Here is a 6,931-nt window from a genome sequence, read left to right as displayed (position 1 = left end):
CTAAAGGAGACGTGACATAAAGGGGAGTGGCATAGCGGGTGATAAGTGCATAGGTAAGTGCTGCCTCCCACCTCTCCATTTGCTCCTTAATTTTGGTGCCGACCGCCTCCAGTCATCCCTTTGCAGCGATCATCACGCTTTCACCAGGGGTGCAAAGGGAATGATCTCTGCATCTCAGGGATGTCTGGCATGGGTCAGCTCCACAATTCAGGGAGAAAACGCAAGGCCGCTAGAAGCTCATGCTTTTTTTTCTAAAGCCTGAATCACTGAGCCCTGGCCAGGCATCCTTTTGCAGCGACATCAGCCCCTTGCCAGGGTGGGTGTGAGGGTGATGATCTCTGCATCTCAGGGATGCTTGGTAGGGGTCTCGCCACCATCAAGCAAGAAAAGGCAAGGCTGCTAGAAGCCAGGGCCTTTTTTTTCTAAAGCCTGAAGCTCTCGCTTATGCACAAGAGATTCAGTGTATATAATACAAAAGCCTTGGCGTTTGGTGGCCTGATGGGCTACGGCTAGCAAGGAACTTTAGGGAGCCTCGACAGAGCCCCGCCTCAAACACTTTTCACAGAATTCTGGGGCTCTGCCCCGGCTAGTCCCAGCATACTCAAAGCCCTGCAGCACTGCATATAGATGGATGGCTTCTTCAGAACATTTATTTATTGGGCAAGTATATCTTGTGTATGGTAGGCAACGAAGTTTATGGTCTAGCACAAGGAAGGGCCACTCTACAGTTTTTTTTACCTATGTGGCTTTAAGGTGGTGTTGAATTAACATAAGGGGCTGTGACCAATGTGGAAGGGACAGTCGGGCTGTCTTCTGGAACTGAGGAGGTCACTGGGGGATCGGAGGGGGACAGTGCGAGAGCTACAGAGACAGAGAATGAGGGAGGAAGTGAAAAGTTGCGATGGAGAGAGGGGAGAAAAAGAGGTGCGGGAGAGTGAAAAGGGAAGGTGAGGGCATACGTTTCTTCCAGGCACTTAAAAATGATTTTGGCAGTAACTTTAGACAATGTTGTGGCCCTCTCTAACTGGGCCACATGCTATGTATTGGACGGCTCGGGCCTAGGACCATGATCAAGACGGAGCTATGTGAGGTTTCAACCTTCCTATATTTCCCCCTACAGCATATTGGTTCTTCCCATGCTCTAATAGCGCCTCCCCTTCCTCCCTTCTTCCCGTGCTAACCCCTTCGGTCTGATCATTAAGGTCATTCATCCCTTAAGGTCGTCCTCTGCCATTCTGCCTACATCATCTCTCCCCTGCTTAACATCCTTCATGGGGTTGATCTTCCTTTTGATAGTTTCTGGGGGTCTCTGCGGTATTATTTGGGGATTTCCCTTCTGTAGTTCTTCTCTACCTCCTCTTCTCCCCTTTGACCTATGTGTCGATTCCTGACCACCTTTTGAAGTATGGTATTCAATCATACGCTCTTCTGCCCACTCCCCAACTTCCTGTGACCTGTGGCGTTGTCCCGAGTTGGAAGGGGTCATGGTACAAGCCGCTGGTGTTACCTCTTTATCATTGGTTCCATTTTCAATGATAAGCTTGCATCCCCAGTTCAGCCATGGCATGTTGGCTTCTGTTCCCTTCACCTGTTTCTTGGTTAGCACCACTGTTTCTGTGCTCTTCCACTTCCTCATTTGTCTGTTGTTCTTTCCAATTCCCTGATGCTTCCGCACATTCTCAACTCCTGCTCTTTTCATCCGGGCACTGGAACTTAGTTGTTCTTCCCTGGCTATTGTATGCATTTCAGCCAGCCCTGGTCTTTCTGTTACTGGGACCTTTCCTCTCTTGCCAAATGACACTCCTCCGCGTGCAATGTCGTTCCGCGTCCTTGAAGGTGGGGTATCATTCCTTTTAGTTTCAGCCTCATGCATTCTCTCTTCGCCCGCTACTTCCTCCATCTTTAGGTTTCCACCTGCTTCTTGGGTTTTCGTCCCTTTTCTTTCTGTCACGTTTTGTTGGACCACATGGTTGTCCGTGATGTTCATGATACATATGCGTTTCGTTTGCGACGTCTCTTCCAGTACTTTCATTTTGCTGTCCTTGAGATTATCACTCATTTCCGTTTGTGCTACTGTCTCCTGCTGTTGTTGGACTACCGCTCTGGTAGACCCCTTACTGTGCTCTTTCTGTCCATTCCTCCTTTACAACTTCAGGTATACTGCGTTAATGCGGACAGCTGCACGTCGGAAGGTGTTTTGTTCTTCCCCTCTGCTATTGATCTCCTCCTGTGATGTATGGTGGTTTTCATGGGTATGCAGCAGATCTGTGTCACAGCCACCCCTGTGTGCTATGGTTCCGACTTGTTCTGTCTTGTCAGGAGGCATGTCCTCATGAGGCACTTCTTCTTCCTCAGTATTGTTGACGTAGATAGGGGTCTTGAAAATCAAGTCTGTGTACCATTGCACAAACGGACATGTCACTTCACCAGGGAGCTCAGATGCACCATGGTCCACTGGGTTATAACCCAAACGGCCTTCCCCCCAAGACACCAGCCTTTCTTTGGAAACCAGTCCTCCAGGGTGTAAAGCAGTATCTCTCCTGCCAATGGCAGCTTAGCTTCCTTCCGATGTTCAATGGGGTCAAACTCTTCTGCTGTACCCTTATAGGATGCTTTTGTCCCTGGCAGCCTCTCCTATCTTCGCTTTGCTCTGGGGTCACATTCCTCTGAGATGTGCTTTGAGGGGCTGGTTTCAGACCGGGATTGCTCATGTTTTGGGTTTAGGGTTGCTCTGGTCATTTTTTTTGTGGGATCAATTCCTGATGATGATCTCTGTTTTCCTCGACATTCGGTAGGAGCCATGCTCCTCCTGTTCGTGTGGGGTTCTTCTTTTGGCAACAATAATTTCTCTTTCGGAGTACCGTCCCTGGGAGATGTTCTGGGTGTGTACAATACGTCCAACTGCTTTCTCATGGCCATATTTCTTCCAAGCGCTATGTTGCGGTGGGCCTGTTTCCCCTTATTGTCTTGTTCTGCCACTATGGTCGGCTGGTGAGCTGGTTTCCCAGGACTGTTGCCAGGATGAGTCCCCTTCCTCGTATAATATTGGTGGATGTCGATTGCTGTGCACTGCTTGGAGTGTGGTTGGACAGGTCTTCCGGTGTTGATTTGGAGTTTTAGTGGTTTCCGAGTACTGTGCACTGCTTGGAGCGACGGTGGATCTGCCTTCCGGTGTTGATTTGGAACCAGGGCTCCTTTGACAACATTGTGAGGTGTTGTTGGTGGCTGGTGAGGGTGGATTGCCTGCAATATCGGTCCTTGTTCTGCATGCTGGTCTGCAGATCAATGCGTCGCTGTAAGGTTATAATGGGCCTTGTGACCGCCGATAGACATGTTCCCGTTTTTGTCCACGTGGTCGAAGGAGCAGCGGGTGCAAGCTCTTGTATAGTTACCCTCGTAGTTCCCTTTGTTGATCTGTCTGGGGAAGATTGGCGACCTTGTTTGATCGTAGTCTCCTTTGACGGCTTGACATTGTTGCTCCTTGTGTCGGTGCACGTGCTCTGCCCCCTGGCGTGAGCACGTGCACTCCTAGGGGGAGCATGGCATGCGTGTGAGGAGATTTGTTTTGGGGTTTTCCTTTCAGCACTTTTTGTATCAGTGTTGGGAGTCTGTCCTATCTCTTTGCTGTTATCTCCAAAGGGAGTTCTTTTGGGGGTTTGTTTAGCACTCTTTGCACTGCCCGGAAGAATCAGGACACTCTCTTTGATACGATTATCCTCCATGGCCATTGTGTTCTCTTTTGCAATCATTCTTATTGGGGTTTTCATTGCACTGGTTGGAGGATCGAGCACAACACCTTTGTCACCCTCACACACTTTTCTTTTCTGTGCCTTGGGTCTCCCATTCTTTGTTTCCTTCAAACTGCCTGGAATGTTTAACACAATTTCATCATCGTCTTTTTGAATCATCAGACTTTCGGCAGTCCAAAACTGAAGGAAGGTGCACAGACTGGTGTAGTGGCCTGACTCTTCACATATATGTTTAGTTCAGTGGTCAAATTCATTGCAATCTTCTTTTCGATAGGGATCTGGGCAACAAATCCAGGGAATTCATAATCTATTCCCTTTGCGGAGAGTTTCTACCACAGTATCCTTGCCAGGGGCCGTTGGGTCATCGTTCCTTTCTGCTGGACAGTACGTTTCTTGTTGTACCAAATCACCGCCGGATACTTTGGCTTTATAAACCTTTTTTTTTCTCCCTGGAAATATATTCATGAACCTTTTCTGGTGGCATAGACTCACATTTCAAGAGTCTCTCACAGAAAAGTTAGTTAGTTATTTATGGTCTCAGCAACAATCTCTGCCACTTCGTCACATTGTAATTCCACAAATGCATCGCCTTTACTACCACCAGTCTTTTTACTTCTTGAAAGTCTAACACTTGATACTTTCCAGACTGGCTGAAGAACTCTTAATTCATAGCTCAAAAAGTTCTCTGGGTATATCTATCCCACGTAAATAACACCAAGTGTGAGCTTCTCTGGTTGGCTTCTGATTCAGGCCTCGCACACGGTGTTGGAACGCCTTCTGGCGCTCCGGATCCAGAGAGAGGACTATTGGTATCTGCTTCCTCTGTCATTATCTCGGCAAGCGGCAGCGTCCTGGTCTCAGTGTTTAATGCACTAGACCTCTGTGACTTCATGTAACTGGCTACATTAGGCCGTAGAGTAGACGAAACCCATCTTTTAGTAGTGAATGTGATGTGTCACTCTTGCTTCCTCTCGAGGCGAAATACGTGCAGTTCAGGTTCCTCGTTAGCGATTGCGTGCCTTTTCTTCATGCAAATGTCAGTAGGAGGAATCGTATGAAAAGTAGACGTGCAGGTACAATTTCTTTTCTTTTAACTTTTCCAAAAATTCAAGTTGATGTTTTATGCAGTACCGATCTATGCAGCGGGGCCTGTCGTCTATGTTGTGGCGGGACAGTGAGGTTGGCGGGTGTATGTACCCGCGCGGCGGATGTCAGGCAATGCATCTGGATGTGCCTCCACTACCCCCTAGCGGCTATCTCCTGTCAGATGCCGGTTTGGGAGGATGGAGTGCAGGTGGAGGATTGTCCCCGGCAAATCCCCTGCTGGATTGGCAGGCAGCCGTGCACTGTCTCTCTGCGACAAATGGCTGACAGCTGCATGTCACGTAAAACGGCGGAGTGCCGTGACTGCCATGCAATCTCGTGCCCGGATCGGCAGAGGGTGGGGTGCCTATTTTCTCCGGGCCTTTTGGAACAGCAAGTGCCGTTTCCTTCCTCTGCCGGGATCGTCGGAGTTCCATGCAGGACACTTGGATTGGTGGAAAACTTCACAAGTGGCCGGAATCGGCGGGAGGGGGGTTAGGGGGGCGGTGCGGCAGCGGAGTACCCCCTTATTTTATTTTTTATTTCAGGACGCTGGGTTCAGCAGAAGGCTTCACAAGATGCCGGGATCGGCAGGGGGGGGGTTGGGGGGAGACTCGGAGTACCCCTTTCTTATGCTTTAGGGTGCCCTCAGAATCATGTGGGCACATGTGGGTGCATTTCTCCTCGTCGCCAGTTGTTGGGGCCCTCTCTAACTGGGCCACATGCTATGTATTGGATGGCTCAGGCCTAGGACCATGAACAAGGCAGAGCCATTTGAGGTTGCAACCTTCCTTTATGCCCCTCTACAGCAGATTGTTTCTTCCTGGGCTCTAATAGCCCCTCCTCTTCCTCCCTCATATGGTCTTTCCTATCTCTTCCTCTCCCATTATTGATGGCAACACAAGGCCCTCTTGACCTTCTTCCACTCCTCCAAGATCATCATTAATGTCTATATGAATGGCACAATCTTGGTCCAGGGCCCTCAGCTTGATCTCCTCCTTTTCAATAGTCATCTCCCACGTTTTATCACCTTCTCCTCCTACTCCTCCTAGCACCTGTCTGGCTCCTCCACCACCTCCTTCTTCCACCACCTCTCTGGTACATTCCGCCTCCTATCCAGCTCCTCAGCCACCTCCTGCTACCACCTCTGCCCACTCTTGGGCCCCTCTACCGCTTGCACTAGGTGTACCTCGTGCCTGTAACCCCCCAGAATTCCTTCAAATGTGGCAACTGCCTCCACGTTGCTACTCTGAACGCTTGCTCTGCTGTCGAACACTCCTCGGACACCTGCCACCTCCTCAAAGAACTTGACCTGGATGTCCTTGCTCTCACCGAGACATGGTTCACGGCGAGCTCTGTCACAAAATCCTCTCTGAGCCTAGCACCAACCGGCTTGGTGGTGGAGTAACTCTTTCTGGAGTGGATCCCTGCTTTTGTCATTCCTACGCAGGTCTGCTCCTCCTTTCAATGCCTGGTGTGCAGGCTCTCTATGTCTCCTGGCCTCTAACTCTGGCCAGGTTGCCCTGTTCCTCTCAGAGTGGGCTGACCTCTCCTCTTCTCTCCTTGCCTCTACCTCTCAACATTTCCTCCTCGGAGAACTCAACAATCACCTGGATGCCTCTAATCCCTCCTCTGAACTCTTCCGCAACCTCTGCAACACTCTCTCCATGCTACCCTCTTGTCCGACACACTCTGCAAGACACACCTATGATGTTCTCATCTCTTCAGACATCCCCATCTCTAACCCTCTCACAACTCCTCTCTCCTCTCACCAGAAACACACTGCTCCTCAGACAAAGCCCACCCCACCACTGCCACCTACCTTCTCGGTCATTCGGCCCATGAAGCATGTGTCAGTGGATGCCTTTGCCGCTACTTTCTCTGCTCCGCCTGCGGCGGACTCCCACTATGACACAGCCTTCTCTAACCTGCATCTTTCTATCTTCAACAATCTGGACATCCTTGGCTCTGTCATGAGAATCTGCCTGAAGCCTACCTCCAAGTGTAACTCTTGGTATGACTCCGACCTCGCCACCCTGAAAAGCAAGTGCAGGGTGTCTGAGATGAAGTGGAGGGCGTCCAGCACATCCTCTGACAAA

The 6,931-nt window shown here is 50.0% G+C and overlaps 1 pseudogene; it reads right to left on the bottom strand.

The window, feature by feature from the left end:
- Window positions 1-3,907: 3,907 nt before the first annotated feature.
- On the bottom strand, window positions 3,908-6,666 carry LOC138514466 (MKI67 FHA domain-interacting nucleolar phosphoprotein-like; annotated as a pseudogene).
- Between the last annotated feature and the right edge of the window lie 265 nt (window positions 6,667-6,931).

Source organism: Ambystoma mexicanum, chromosome 12 (assembly GCF_040938575.1).
Source record: "Ambystoma mexicanum isolate Mex_15411 chromosome 12, UKY_AmexF1_1, whole genome shotgun sequence".
In the NCBI taxonomy this organism is placed as follows: Eukaryota; Metazoa; Chordata; class Amphibia; order Caudata; family Ambystomatidae; genus Ambystoma; species Ambystoma mexicanum.
Note: the sequence above shows the minus strand (reverse complement) of the source record. Positions and strands in the feature narration are given on the sequence as shown.